This window comes from Tachypleus tridentatus, chromosome 9, assembly GCF_004210375.1.
Source record: "Tachypleus tridentatus isolate NWPU-2018 chromosome 9, ASM421037v1, whole genome shotgun sequence".
Lineage (NCBI taxonomy): Eukaryota > Metazoa > Arthropoda > Merostomata > Xiphosura > Limulidae > Tachypleus > Tachypleus tridentatus.
This window is the reverse complement of record NC_134833.1, coordinates 83260468-83277075: the sequence shown is the minus strand read 5'-3', so window position 1 is coordinate 83277075 and position 16608 is coordinate 83260468. Positions and strand designations below refer to the sequence as shown.

General features: G+C 37.2%; 1 protein-coding gene across 2 annotated transcripts in view; it reads left to right on the top strand.

Moving 5' to 3' along the window:
* The first annotated feature begins 13401 nt into the window (after positions 1–13401).
* LOC143225637 (sarcoplasmic calcium-binding proteins I, III, and IV-like) overlaps positions 13402–16608 on the top strand; it is a 28408-nt gene continuing 25201 nt past the window's right edge. The window contains exon 1 of one of the 2 annotated variants that reach the window (XM_076455419.1): positions 13402–13575. The gene's annotated coding sequence lies outside the window, so the exon portion shown is untranslated. Of the gene's footprint in view, positions 13742–16608 lie in introns of both variants that reach the window. The other variant, XM_076455417.1, reaches the window with a different exon arrangement.

Below are 16608 nucleotides of genomic sequence, written 5' to 3'. Positions count from 1 at the left end.
ATTAAATAAAAACACCTAAACAAAAACTAATAATACAATTCGAGTAGAGGCTTCAGGCCGTTGAAATCGCTCCTTTTGTGTTCTAATTATACAAGAAAATACAATACTTTACTATCTATAATAAGAGAATATATTGTTCTTTTACCACAAAGCACCAGCACTGAAATTTCATGGATTAATGAGGGCCACAAACACTGGTCTAATAAGCCCTGTTGTAAAATCGAGGCTCAGTCTAAAGGGAGCGAAGGGAGTGATGTAGGGCGCGTCTGGATCCGAGCGGCTCAAACCTGTCGTTCACTGTACACTATGGTAATCGGCTTCGGTAGCTGAGAAGAGTAAGGTGTTTCACAATAAAACCGGCTAGACATGCATAAGAACAAATGGCGTAGAAAAACCGCACAATATACACATAAGATTGATGCAGCTACAATCTACAAATGGCCTACCAGATCTAGATCACAGGAGTTTACGCTTGGGAGTAATATATTCCAATTTCATGCTCTGTTCAATCAGTTGTGATGAAAATTTTACTTAATCTTACACTACGTACAAGGCGTAGGTAGATTCTGTGATAGTGCTTGCATGTATACTTAGGCCTACTGACTGATACTTACGAACCATCGCTTAGATCGAAAAGCTTAGAAACACGCCTATATTAAAGATGTACATTTCGGCTACGGAAAAAGCCTACATCTAGGCCTAATTATGAAATTCGATTGGTAAGAACACGAGAATCACAAGAATAAACACACAATTTGTGGGCCTGTGATGCAATAAAACAATTCAACAGACCAAACTGTAGGGGGGATGATTGTATGCACCATCCCCCACCTAAAATGAAGGGGGATGTATCCCCTATCCCCCCATGATCTACGCCCCTGAGCTCAGTATATTTAGGTTAGTTCTAAATTCATGTACTAAGCTAACAAAATTATATTTATAATTTTTTTTAAAAATCGTGCTGAACGTTTCAAGCAATACTGTTAGTGAAAATAAAACCAGAGAAAAATATTGTGGAAGATGCAAACATTTGTTTTTTAGTCCATCTACTTTTGTAAATATAAAAGCTTGTTGAAGAACTTAATATCAGTACAACTTTACAGTCTAGTGAGATTTGTGGGTCAAACAGAAACTTAGATTCAGGGTAATAGGATATGACTGCTTTAAGAGGAGGTTCAACAATATATTCATTAAAAGTGATACTGAATCTGTGAATGAAATACAAAGACTGTATACAAAGTAATATACAAATAAAACATCTGGCGTTTTATGACGCAAAGCAACTAGGCTATCTGCGCCCTTTATTATAATAGAATTAATAAAAATACAATGTGCGTGTGCCCGCTTTTATAAAAATGGGGCAGTCACTTGTACTGGATCATAGAGATCACTTTCAAACTGATCACCTACCAGACTGTTTAAGTTCAATATTCCTTAGATTACGAATAACATTAGAGCGATTAGTACTATCCAAGTAACTAACTGACTGTTTTCATTTAAACATAGAGGAAACCAGCCAGGAAATTAATTTTAGTTGTGTGAATTATGCATCGATAGTAATGTGATGAAAAAAAGAGAAAAACAGTTCGGCTTGTCAACTGAATTCTAAAACAATTGAATTACTCTAAGTGGACCTTTCGCAAAAAGGAAGAATACCATATACATGGGTGGGCACGTTAAGAATTATTCTATGGTAAGTGTCTGTGACTTATTGGTGATAAATTCGATGATAAATGAGCATTACACACTCCACTTGTTTTAAAATAATATACTGAAAATTAGTTAAACGTATATACAAAAAAGTATTTACATTATGCATGGCATAGTTATATCTGAAATACTATACAGTATTCTTCCTTTTGCGAAAGGTCCACTTAGAGTAATTCAGTTGTTTTAGAATTCAGTTGACAAGCCGAACTGTTTTCTCTTTTTTTTCATCACATTACTATCGATGCATAATTCACTTATGCTAGTTCGTACGTTACTAAATTTTTTATCTTGAACATTCGATACTCGTCTGCTTTTTCATATTTTGGCTACTTCCAAATAATCGTCTGCTTTTATCAAAGTCTATACAACCTGGTTTAATTGCTTTAAAACACCCTTTAACACTCCTACGAAAAGACGTTTCTAGTCCTGATTTCTCCAAGCCCGTTCCCCTGGCTGTGGTCTCGCTAGATAGTAGATAGGGACAGTGGGAATCTCGTTAATCCATTCATTAATGGATTTAAATGGCAATTTCATTTAAATACAAAATTATTAGCCTAATATTAATAACCTTTCAAGTTGCTCTGGGGCCTATTAGGCCCCACTTTTCGTGGGAGTGTTAACGAGGCAAATTATTCTCCTAAAATGTCAGAAAATTGTTAATCTTACTTTAACATATCAGTCATTAGGCTATTCACTCCTACAATAGTAAACTTTACGTTTTCTAGCTTTTTTTCTGACCGAACCTCTCTTTCACTCGGCTTTACTTTTGAATCTCTTCCTGCTCGCTGGTCTTCGTTTGGTCCCTGCTATTTATATATGTCACTAAGGTGTTCTAAAAATTTACGTAGCCTCAGCGTCAATAACATACAAACACAACTTACAATAATTTTCTGTTTTTAGCTCTTTTATTTTGAAAAATCTAGACAATTATGAAATATTAACTCACGAAAATAAATAAATTAATAATACATAAACTAAACAATCTTTTAAATCCGACAAGGCCATAACTTTGAAATAACATCTAATCTACTATTGAAGTACACTGCTGCCTACCTTTTTCATAAAGTTGCAGCCGTTCTCCTCTGGGCAGAACGTAATCGTAAATATACAAAATCACATTAAAATACAAATCCTCTAAGAAATAAACAAAATACGATTGTCAAAACAGAGCGTTTATAACAAGTCAATTCTGAATATTACCATTGTCCATAATCTATGGTTATAAAAAGAATCCTCAGACACAAAATTCAATATGATGGAGTTAACACATAACCTCATAGAATTCATAACTTGAAAAAAAAACTATTTTAAAAGGAAAGAAACTGAAATAGCAGCAATTTCATTTGGCCAAACATCTTGCAGGACAGCTCTATAGTTCCTACAAAACGTTTGGAAACCCACCTACTCACAATGGAGAGTCTGTGGAAAGACGTAGTTTATTATCGTTATTTTCAGAAACTTAATGAGAAAATCATGGTGCTGGGTGTTAAGGTAAAATCGTGGTACTCAAAATAAAGGGAATAGTTCCACGTGTAACCTCAGGCCTGGAACATAATGTTTTTAAAACATGTAGCTACCTGTCAGTATGTTACTGCTATTCTTTTGCGACACTTGTATAAAAAAAATACAATATTTTATTATTTAGTTGTTTTTTTTTTAGACAGCTAGAGATCGAAACTTAAAAAAAAATTGTTTTGTTTGTTTTTAATTTTGCACAAAGTTACTCGATGGCTATCTGTGTAACCGTCCCTAATTTAGCAGTGTAAGACTACAGGAAAGGCAGCTAATCCTCACCACCCACCGCCAACTCTTGGGATACTCTTTTACCAACGAATAGTGGGATTGACAGTCACATTACAACGTCCCCACGGCTGAGCTGAAAGGGTGAGCATGTTTGGTGCGACCGGAATTCGAACCCGCGCCCCTTAGATTACGAGTCGAGCGCCTTAACCCATCTGACCTTGCCGGACCAACTTAAAAGATACGTATGAGTTCAATGTGTCCAGATATTTTGAAAGTTTAGACCTAACGTTCAGTAAGTTGACTAATTAGCTAAGAAATTAGAAACACAGTGAAAAATAGTCCCGGTTAAAACTGGAGTTACTGGAGTTTTCTATTAATTAGCTTTGTTTGAAATAGTTCTAAATTTTTAATAACATGATCATTAAAATTAATCAAGTCAAATATAATAGTGTTTACACAAAAACTGAAAAATAATAGTGATCAAGTTGCCTAGTTTTTTCATTGACTTAGCCCCTTGGCCACGCCTCTATAAAAACAGTGATAATTGCATTGACATTAGAAACTGTTATTCAAGATAAGCGTAGAATATTTCAACTGTTTTAGTAGCCAACTAAAGAGTTGGTTTGTATTTTACCAAACAGATTTAATTTATAAACCACTAAAAAACAGTTTTCATTCACTATATGTGAAGTTAATAAAAGTTTACAAAGGGTTAACAGTTTAGATTGATGATAACTGACAAAACTTAACTTTGACATCAATATTAGGGTCCCATCGGTAGCTCACTGATCAACTTGTGGGCTTATAACGCTAAAATTAAGGAATCAGCTCTCTGTGGTAGGCAAAACGCAAAGAGCCCATTGAGAAACGTTACGCCTAACTCAAACAACTTCACAAGTCTTTACGATATTTAACTTTCAGGTTCGCTCATATGGCTACTTATCAGAACATTCATATTTTAAAACGGTTGTATGAACTAATTACAGTACTGAAGAATTCGACATATACGTATATACATAACCTCTCAATAAGTGGAAACTCACTTCAAAGGAAATGAGGTTTTCTTAAATAAAAACACAACAAAAGGTTTAAAAGTATTATTAACGTTAATATTTAAGACAGAAATACAGTCACACATCATGTTTACAACATATGAAATCTGGGCTTGCGAGATAAATACACATACATACGAGGGCTGTTCAAAATACGCGGACTGTTTGAATTGCGCGGCTCCAGTTGGTTCCAGGGAATCCGCTTGGTGTAGCTAGGTTTACACAGATCAGCTGATTACGACGCCATTTCCCGATTGCAGATATCTTCATTTGTGTATTAGCTACGCGGTTTTAAGTGAAGTGCGATTTTTTCGTTTGGCGGATTTCAGAATGAATGACCTGAAGGAGCAACGACTTGCTTTGAAATTTTGTGTTAAACTTGGAAAATCTGCGACTGAAACTTTTGCTATGCTTAACACGGCTTACGGTGATGTTGCTATGAAGCATACGGCATGTTTCAAGTGGCATGAACGTTTTAAGGATGGTCGACAGTCCATTGAAGATGATGAGCGCCCTGGTCGTCCTTCCACGTCAACTGACGACCCACACGTCGACAAAATCAACACCCTGGTGCGGGCAAATCGACGTATGACTGTCAGGGAGCTTGCTGAAGAGTGTGGGATATCAGTTGGATCTTGTTACGAGATTTTGACCGAAAAATTGAAGATGCACCGCGTTGCTGCGAAATTTGTGCCTCAGAACTCGTGAGTTTTTGGCCAAACACTCGATCACTGTTCTTCCCCACCCACCCTACTCATCTGACCTTGCTCTTTGCGATGTTTTCTTGTTCCCCAAACTCAAAAGACCCTTGAAAGGAAGAAGATTTGAGACGATTCCCGAGATTAAGGCAAATGCGACGAAGGAGCTGGAGGACAATACAAAAGAAGCGTACCAGGACTGTTTCAACAAGTGGAAACACCGTTGGGATAAGTGTGTGCGTTGGGGAGGAGAGTACTTTGAAGGGGTCCCAGACCTGTAACTTCTAAATAAAGTACGTTTTGTTTTATGACGTCAGTCCGCGTATTTTTTAACAGACCTCGTATATTATAAGAAATATGTTGTCTAACTTAAAGTATCCACATACTGTGATGACCCGGCATGGTCAGGTGGATTAAGGCGTTCGACTCGTAATCCGAGGATCGCGGGTTCGAATCCCAATCGCACCGAACATGCTCGCCCTTTCAGCCGTGGGGGCGTTGTAATGTGACGGTCAATCCCACTATTCGTTGGTAAAAAGTAGCCTAAGAGTTGGCGGTGGGTGGTGATGACTAGCTGCCTTCACTCTCGTCTTACACTGCTAAATTAAGGACGGCTAGCACAGATAGCCCTCGAGTAGCTTTGCGCGAAATTTAAAAATTTATTCCATATATTGTGGCTACATTAAATTACTGTAATTCCTACTATAAAACAGTTTTTTTTCCTTTCTGGGGAGCTTCATAAGCTGACTTATCAATATAAGAAAAAACTTGTTCAATGTAGCGTTTTAAACCTGCTTCATGATCACAGGGATATCCCAAAGAAAAATGTGTTTTTAATACATTTTAAGGATTTGATTAAAATAAAAATATTTTTCCTCAGAGAGGAACAGTGATATATGTAGACGAGGTAAAGCTCATGAAATAATAAATTAATATGGATGACATTTTAAATTTTCCATTACTGTTTCCTACTTTTCGTCCAAGTCTTAACGAAATTACTTTGGTAACATACCATAAATGACAAAGTATTCAAGCGTCAAATATAATTAATTAACATTATCTATGGAAAAAGATTCGAGTAAAAACATTGGGTTATTTTTTGTGGAAAATAAAATAACTGTTTACGCTGTTATAATAATCGTTTTCTTTCTTTTTTTTTTGAAAGCACAACCTTATTGGCCCGGCATGGCCGAGCGCGTTAAGGCATGCGCTCGTAATCTGAGGGTCGCGGGTTCGCATCCGAGTCGCGCTAAACATGCTCGCCCTCCCAGCCGTGGGGGTGTTATAATGTGACGATCAATCCCACTTTTCGTTGGTAAAAGAGTAGCCCAAGAGTTGGCGGTGGGTGGTGATGACTAGCTGCCTTTCCTCTAGTCTTACACTGCAAAATTAGGGACGGCTAGCCCAGATAGCCCTCGACTAGCTTTGTGCGAAAATTCAAAACAAACAAACACAACCTTATTATTTATTCAACTGAATTATTAACAAGTTGGAGTACTGAGCACTCCTCCCCAGGACGGAAATTACGTAAATTTATGATTAATGAAAGGCTTGTTTTTGTTTGTTTTGAATTTCGCGCAAAGCTACTCGAGGGCTATCTGCGCTAGCCGTCTCTAATTTAGCAGTGTAAGTGCGACCGCGATTCGAACCCGCAACCATCGGATTACAAGTCGAACACCTCAACACGCTTGGCCATGCTGGGCCTAATGAAAGGCTATCTGAGGACATGAAAAGTTGCTTCTCTTACATGCAATTGTAAAAAAAACCAACAAACAACAACAACAAAACGCCCTTAAAAACTACAAAACACAAAACGTGAAATCGCAAATTTACATGAATAACCAAAAGAACCGAATAAACGTTTGTGCCAAATTTGGTGAAGATTCATCCACAGGAGGTGGGGTAGTGATGAAAAAAAAAGCAAAAACCCTCATAACAACCGCAAAATTGAAGATTTATTCACACCCTGCGAAGTAATTACATGAAGCACTATTATGTTATCGTGAGTAACACAAAAAGTGAGCCTAATTTAAAGAATATTCGAAAAAAAACAATTAAAAATAAGCACCAACGTTTGATGTCCTTGAAATTTGAAAAGTTGAAAAACTTGTTAAGTGATGACAAGTTGCATTTTTTTACAAACTGAAAACTCAAAGTTTAGTATCATATTATTTAGAATGTTTTAAGTTGATTTTTAAAAATAACATAATTAAAGAAATAAATATACAAAGTAGAAAATAGTGATTAAAGACGATATCTTAAGTTTAACCCAGCACAGCGGAATATTTCTGGACTTATACTGCTAGCAACCGGGTTTCGACACCTTTCTGGGCAGAGCACAGCTTGCCCCTTGTGTAGTTTTGTGCTTAATAGCAAACAACGTCTCTAAACTTTAACCTAATCTGTTTTAATTCAGATTCCAGTAGATATAGTGTTCCAAAATATTACCAGCCTTATTATGATGCATTTACCATAAATGTTGTGCTTTATTGGCTTCGGTATGATGCGGTCACAAAGTTTATGCAAATTATATTTGGGCAGTGGCTAAACATTTCTTTTTAAACTTTAATTAATTAAAACTTTATTAAATGTTTCACTACTAAAGACGTGTTCATGAAATGTTGACTGGCAGAACTGCCTGAAAGACTTTCATAAAGTGAAAACATTTATTCTCTATGAACACTCCACCATTCAGTATCGTTCAAAGAATGTTTAATAATATTTTAACTCGCATCAAAGACAGTTTTGTCGTTTAGATTTAAATACCATTAACAACGCTAGAAGAGTTACGCATGACGTCACGGCAAAACACGTGTTTATCTTAAACCACACTGCTCTGACATTCCTTTCGTTAATGGCCCCATATGGTCAGGTGGTTAACGCACTCGACTCCTAATCCGAGGATCGCAGGTTCGAATCCCCGTCATACAAAACATGTTCGCCCTTTCAACTGTGGGATAGGTATAATGTGATGGTCAATTCCCCTATTCACTGGTAAGAGAGTAGCTTAAGAGTTGACGGTGGGTGATAATGACTAGCTGTTTTCTCTCTAGTTTTAAAGCGCTAAATTCGGGACGGCCAGCACAGATAACTCTCGTTTAACTTTGCGCGAAATTCAAACCAAACTAAAACCTTTCCTTAAATAAACATAAAACATTGAAAATTCATCAGCTCTATTACATTTATTTATCTGAAAAAAAATAAAGAAGAAAAAAACTTGAATTCAACAAACAAAATTATTTTTATTTGGAAAAGTTTCAAACTTCCTATTGACGCAATATTTTGGCTATAATTTAAAACCTGCCTCCGAAGGCTGTAAGTATATATTTCAGGCGCGGCGTAACGGCTCATAGAATGGCTCTGAAGTTGTTGTTTGTTTCAAGTACAAACTTTTAGCTTATAGCTCTATCTTTTGACCGACACGAGATCTAATTACAACCGCGGCTTCTGAGGATTGCCTCTTGTTCACTAAAGATTATTTTGCATAGAATAAACCAAGAGTAGGCTTAGTGTATAAACTAATGTTCTTGATTTATATCCTCCAGTGTGTCAATGGCAAGTTTCGGCACTTACAACACTAAAATCCAGGGTTCAATTTTTTCGCAGTGGACACAGCAGTAAACCCATTGCGGAACAAATCTTGTTTTTTACCAGAGTATTACTCAGTGGGAAATCTAAGCTCTGTTCACCATGGGGAATTGAGACCCGGATTTTAGCGTTACTAATCCTGAAACTTGTAGGAGGTGACATGAAGAATGAATAATCTTCAGTTCGAAAATGTTTTAGTTGAAATAATGTTTTTGTTTACGAACATATAAATTAGACTTAAATTATCTCAAGTCATTAAAACTGGGTAAACAATAGAAAAACAAAGTATGTTCCCAAAGATTTTGTTTATAGCAACGGCACAGTGGTTGGTTTTTTTTTTTACAAAGCCACGTCGGGATATCTGCTGAGCCCACCGAGAGGAATCGAACCGCTGATTTGAGCGTTGTAAATCCTGAATCCCGAGATATACCGCTGTACTAGCGGGGAGCGGCATAGTGGTTCATAGAAGACTGAGTTTGTTTTTTTTCAAGTACTATCTTTAGCTCATAGTTCCAATATCTCTTTTAGATGTAATTAAATTTTGTGTTCAGGAGATTAAACCCTTTCAATTGATGAATATTACTGTGCTCAAGATTTCATACATTAATTTATTCTAATTCTACGTGTTGAAAGACTTTCAATATGAGGGTAGGTTGGTAGAAATCTTAATGAGTAATGAAACTGAGTCTGGTATATGCGTGTCCCACGATTGCTATTGCTGGCGCACAAAGATACAGTTTATAAAAAAAGAGGAGAGAGTGGTCTTATAGATTAATTCACTCTAATCCTGTCTAAAAGAATTTCAAGTGCCGCGACAATTGAAGATTCTTTCTTGTTTCGTTTATTTTAGTGCAAAGCTACCCAATGGATTACCTGCGCTGTATTTATTTGTTGTTATGCGCCATGGGCTCTCTACTCTGTGTCAACCACAAGTATCGAAACACGTGTTTTAGCGCTATAAGCCTTCCGAGTTATTATTGTGGCACTGGGGAGCACATGAACTGTGTCTCCTATGGGAATTACACAGCATCGTTCAGCATCGGGCTTTAGTTCTTATAAACGTGGAATGATCAGAGGCAGTATGACCCCTTCCTCCCTCGATTATTGCAGTTTTAATGAGAGCGTATGGCGGTTTCTTTCTTTTTTGTTTCGTCACGTTCACCGTTTTCAGGGTCATGCCAATGAATATCATCTTTTGACTGATGTAATTTAAGTTCTGATATGAGGCGATTTTCGTTTTCAATTGGATTTAGATATTTGATTATTTGTTTGGTAATATAGGGGCTCGTGAATATGTAGATGACGTGTGATTACAGATACTTAATGTTGTTTGGTCGTTTCTGTTAATAGTATAATACTATCTGTCCTGTTGTGGGAGTCTCTGTACTGTATGTATATATATATCTGTACTGTTGTAGGTGTATCTGTACTGTGTATATATATTTGTACTGTTGTGGGTGTTTCTGTACTGTATATATATATCTGTACTGTTGTGGGTGTTTCTGTACTGTGTATATATATCTGTACTGTTGTGGGAGTGTCTGTACTGTGTGTATATATATATATATCTGTCCTGTTGTGGGAGTGTCTGTACTGTGTGTATATATATATATATATCTGTCCTGTTGTGGGAGTGTCTGTGCTGTGTGTATATATATATATATATCTGTCTCTGTGTGTATATATATCTGGGTGGGAGTCTCTGCACTGTGTATATATATCTGTCCTGTTGTGGGAGTCTGTGTATTGTATGTACATATATCTCTACTGTTCTGGGAGTCTCTGTACTGTGCATATATATATATATATATATCTGTACTGTTGTGGGAGTCTCTGCACTGTGTATATATATCTGTCCTGTTGTGGGAGTCTGTGTATTGTGTGTACATATATCTCTACTGTTCTGGGAGTCTCTGTACTGTGCATATGAAATCCATAAAGATACTTTTAACGGCTTCATAGGTTGGGTTGATTTCTGGAATGTTTGAACTGTTCGGTATCATGCTGCCTCGACGAACGTGTGTATGTTGTGATCTGTACAGGTGTGTTCTGTGTAGCTGGTGCAGGTGATCAGTGTTTTCCAAAAATGAATAACAAACCCATAACCCGAGGGGTCTCGAAAGGCGGATCTTTGCCCTTAAAGAAGAAAATTTCATTTTTCAAAAACGCCCGGGTTATATTTTTTTGTTATTCATTTCTGTCATAACTTCTTGAACCTACATCATGAACGTAGTGTTTTTCTGTTAATTTATTTCTGGATTGTGTGTGTGTATTTCAGCTTGCTTTGACTTATTGTGTACATAATATATCCGAGTGTTTGATATCCTTGTACTTATGACATCCTTTGTAATTAGTCGTGTGTTGCTGTTGGAGGTTACATTCTGTGTTATGGTGGTTTCTATCACAGCTCACGAATCGTGGGAGATATTTACACACTGCACCAACACGTCTGTAACATTGGGTTCCAACTACGGCGGGTATTTTTGACCACCCGAAATCTCTGGTACCGCACTATGGTACCCACAAATATTATACTGTAGTTGTCCTGTGTTTGACGTGTATAAACTATAACAATGTTTTATTACACTGAATGTCAACATTCTGTTCTATTCAAGCTTCCCTCTGAGCCACTGGACAAACTCTTGGTAACTGAACAACATTAACTTCCTATAAAGTTTCGGTGTCGAAAGTGACACCTCCTGAGACATCACAGTGTCATCAAACTAAAGGAAATATAAAAAATCTAAAATCTAATATGACAGACAGTACTTAAGAACGTTTTTGGACGTCAAATTAAAACACATCGAAACAAGTTGATTACTGTTTCTCTCTTCTACTTTGTTTTAGTTTTTTATACGACGGCTCGGCATGGCCAAGTGGGTTAAGGCGTTCGACTTGTAATCCGAGGGTGGCGGGTTCTAATCCCATTCGCACCAAACATGCTCGCCCTTTCAGCCGTGGGGACGTTGTAACGTTTCGGTCAATCCCACTACTTGTTGGTAAAAGAGTAGCAAAAGAGTTGGCTAAATTAGGGACGGCTAGCGCAGATAGCCCTCGAGTAGCTTTGCGCGAAATTCAAAACAAATAAACACACTCTATAAATATCAACTGCGTTCCTAATATCACGAAAAGGAGTGAATTATAAATAATACAAATACCAACCAGTTGGCTTATATTATGAAACGTCACCCATCTGGCTCGCATTACAAAACATAATGAATTATGGATAATACAACTGTAAACTGGCTGGTTGAAATTACGAAAGGTAGTGCATTATAAGAAATACGAGTATAACTGTTAACCAGTCACATTACGAAACGTGGTGTCTTATAAATAAAATTAAACAGCTTTTCCCTCTCATACAGTAAAACATATTTTATTAGATATTGTAGATCAACTGCAAATAAAAATATTTGTGTACGCCAAGGTTCGTTATTTATTTTAGAGCTATCCATTGTGTCTACTCCAAGTAATCGAACCGTGGATTTTAGCATTGTAAATCACTAGATATATCGCTATCTAACCGATGAACTTACTATGTCACCGAAGTAAAAAGCCGTTTAATCGTATTTATCATTTTAAACAGGTCCGCCCTGGCCAAATTGTTAGGGCGCTTGACTCCTAATTTGAGGGTTGCAGATTCGAGACTTTGTCACGCTAAACATACTAGCCCTTTCAGTCGTGGGGGCGATATAATGTGACATTCAATCCCACTATTCAATGGTAAAAGAGTAGTCCAAGAGTTGGCTGTGGGTGGTGATGACTAGCTCCATTCCCTTTAGTCATACACTGCTAAATTAGGGCCGGCACGTGCAGATGGTCCTCGTGTAGCTTTCGGCGAAATTCAAAACATTTTATACAAGTATCAGTAGAATATTTTTCATTGTAATGAATTACGTTTTTCTTAGAATAAAGTCCTCTGTGGAACAGCGGTAAGTCTTCGCATTTAAAACGCTAAAATCAAGGGTTCGATTCCCCTCGGTGGACACAGTGTGGCGTTGCTATAAGAAAACACACTCGGAATGAAAAATAAGTATATTTGTTGTTAAACTAATAATTGCCTCAATATTATTTATTTCATGTACATTAGACAATTTTAAGAAGTTATATGCCATTGTTTATGAATGATTTAGAAACTATGCTCTGACTTCACGGATAGTTCGTCATGTAAAGCTCAAGATGATGAATTCGTATATTTGTTACCCACAGTGGATAGGGAGCAGGAAATCCATTTTGTGCTTTACCCTTTGCCCTAAAAAACGCAGGAAATAAGACCTAGTAATAAACAAACAGCCACAGAAAATGTTTTTGTATTACAATATTTCTTATTTAATTGGATAATTTTGACGTCACCTTAATTTATAGTAAAAAAGAAATTAAAAGATAGAGGGAGAAAACTCCCCCAACATGAACATGTATTTTCTGGATTGAAAGAGAAAACCATTCAGGGAATTACAGATAACTGGAAACTGACAAATGCTATTGACGAAAACTGCAGTTTTATTCAGAAGTCGTAAGACTAAGGTAGTTGGTAAACGAAATCCCATATCACGATCGCAGCGCCACAGGCGCCAGCAAAGAACAAATCCTCTGTTAGTACGACCAAATATGGACTCTTGCTTGTTAATCCAAAGTAAGCAGCAGCGATTCGCACTAACGGGGACATAGTCACAAAACTAAAAACTGTGGATGCGTAAAAGCTACACAGTGACGTCGCCTACGTATTGCACGTGCTCTAGACTTGGAAATAACAGCGAATGCCAACAGCTCAACAACAGTGCAGGGTCAGTAATATATAACGGAACAGTAAACTGTTTATACGTTACTTGGTGCTTGAGAATAGCTAAATTCTTTTCTAAGCTTTAACCATATTTCAGAATATTAAAACTGTAGTTTACATACATTCGGTACTTTGGAAAAATTCGTCTTCGCACGTGACAACTTGTACAAGTAAGTTTCTGTTTGATACCGATATTTGGTTCATCTAACGAGTCAGTTACTGATGTTTTGCTTTAAACTTAGTACGAATAATACAGGGTGTTCGGAAAGTCACTGTGCAGTTTTGTAATCATATGTTATAACAGCATTCATTCAGTCTATTTCAAGCCAGTGGTGTTTAGAAACAAAATAAGAAGGATCCAGGCCTGTATTGATTGATGCCAACGGGGGTCACTTTCAACATTGTTTATAATTGTCATTCATATTTACCTCCTGTATTCTATATTGAAATATGTCTGTTAATAAATATATAAGTGCACAGTGACTTTTGAACACCCTGTACTTCTCATTACTGATACAGATGATTTACTATTGTAAAATCGGTTAATAATTATAATCCAGAGTTTTAATAGATTCCTGTATAACAGAAAAGATTGTTTGTTTGTTTTCTGAATTTCGCACAAAGCTACTCGAGGGCTATCTGTGCTAGCCGTCTCTAATTTAGCAGTGTAAGACTAGAGGGAAGGCAGCTAATCATCACCACCCACCGCCAACTCCTGGGCTACTCTTTTACCAACGAATAGTGGGATTGACCGTACCATTATAACGCCCCCACGGCTGAAAGGGCGAGCATGTTTGGCGCGACGGGGATGCGAACTCGCGACCCTCAGATTACGAGTCGCACGCATTAACACGCTTGGCCATGTTAGGCCCAACAGAAAAAAACCACTAAACAAAAATAACAACAAAATGTAAAATGAGGTCGAACTTTCTAGTTCAGTTACTCGCAGTGTTAGCACAAAGTTAGTTATATAATAGCTGAAGAACAACGTGTTTAACCTTTTGTGTAGTTTGGCATTAATTATCAGAAGAAAGCATTGTTATAATTTAGATATTTTTACCTGTTTATACACAAATCTGCATTTATTTATACAAGAGATTAAGAAAAAAAAATAATTCAATGTGGATTACGCTTTTGTTGTAGAAGGCATTTTTATTTTTTGCAGAACAACACAATGGGCTGTCTATTCTCTGCCCCCCCGCGAGAACTGAAAGAAACCTGCACATATAGTTTGTAGATCACTTGAGCTATGAAGTTTGACTCTTTTTGAAGTTATACAATTTGTTTGGGCAACATCAGTGGGCAACTCCATGAGTCTAACGCATACACAAAGTATTTGTTATTTTCGACCTAAACGGCCAAATCAGAAACTCTATTGTTCAGACATGGTTTTCCCTAACTTAGGATTACTGACCATAAAAGGGTGACAACCAGATAGTAGCACCCACAGGCACCAGTTCCGCGGGTGCTTAAACATCCATTCCTCTAAAATAAAACTGATGAGGGTGCTGCTGATCAATCCGAATTTATGCAAAAGTACACCCAGCACCTCTAACCATTTGGAAAATTAGGCGCTAATGGCAGCATCCACCTCTCATACGTTTACTATAGAAACCAAATAGCGAAAATAACTGTTATGGTAATACAATTTCCACACTTTCACTAGAGTGCAGAGCGTGTTTAATGGCTGAATTTTGAACTTTTCGTTTCTTAGCCCTGCATGTTAACCATCGGACCACGTCCACCTTGAAAGTAAAGTTCAGTTCACTCGTTCAAAGATCTCAAGAGGTTGTTTTTTTTTTCTGAACACACTAACCAAAATGAACTAAAACAAAATAATAAAGGTATTTGCCAGTCCCGTTCAATGTTCTCGGATCATCACGACTGGCTTCAGTGAATGGTCATTCTGAGTTGATCAAAGCACGAAGGATTGTAGATCATTTTAACGCGTTACATTTGTTTGCTGGAAGTTAAGCACAATGGGCTCCCTGTGGTCTCCCATCACGGGTGCTGAAATCCAGTGAGTCAGCAAACGTACCGTTGTGCTACTTGGGGGCGTTAAATTCGTGATACAGATTTCTTAAGGCAGTGGAAAGTGATACGAAAATTGATTCCATCAGCTCTACCAAACAGAGTGCTGACGCACGAGTGTATAGACTGAGAGACTGGGTGAAGAACAGAACACCTTTTACATAATCATAGTATTACATATAAGGAATATTTAATTATTTTGCGTTTTAACACATCTTTGTAAACTATTTAAGCAGCAAATTACATGTGGGTTCTTTACGTCAGTGGTTTCACGGTCTGTAATTAAATACGATTTACACTTTTTTTTTTTTTTTCTATTAAATTGCTCGTAGATGTCATTAATAGTTATCTTGTCTCCCAGAGGTTCCATTCCCCTCGGTGGACATAACAGATAATCCGATGTGGCTTTTCTCTGAGAAAACACACATACACAATATTTATCTGACGGAAGACGTGAACCTAACATTTTTATTAAGGCTGATATACTATTGAAATCGGTTTCATAAGAATGTTGTCGTTTTGGACGCGCTCCCTAGTGGCACAGCGGTATGTCTGAGGACTTATAACGTTAAAAACTGGGTTTCGATACTCGTGGTGGGCAGGGTGCAGAGAGCCAATTGTGTAGCTTTGCGCTTTAGTGTAAACAGCAAACTCATTCTGGACGTATATTTTAACATTAAACTAATGTAGATTATTCTAAGTTTTAAAATAAACTATACCGCTTGAAGTGTGTATCTGCAAAAACACACATCTTGTTGTTGTCGCAGAACGAACGAACATTCGCGCAAAGCTACACAAACGATCATTTTCTCCTGCATTTCTTACTTTTGAACTAATGCATAGTCTAGCCGGAAGACAGCTAACCAACAGCACCCAATAAGAGCAGCCCAAGAGCTGACGGTGGGTGCTATTATAACGTCTCAAGTTTGTTTATTAAGTTCCTCACCTGACATAAAGACAGACAAATCTGGTAAATATACATAGGCAGATTTGGTTCAGTTGCGTG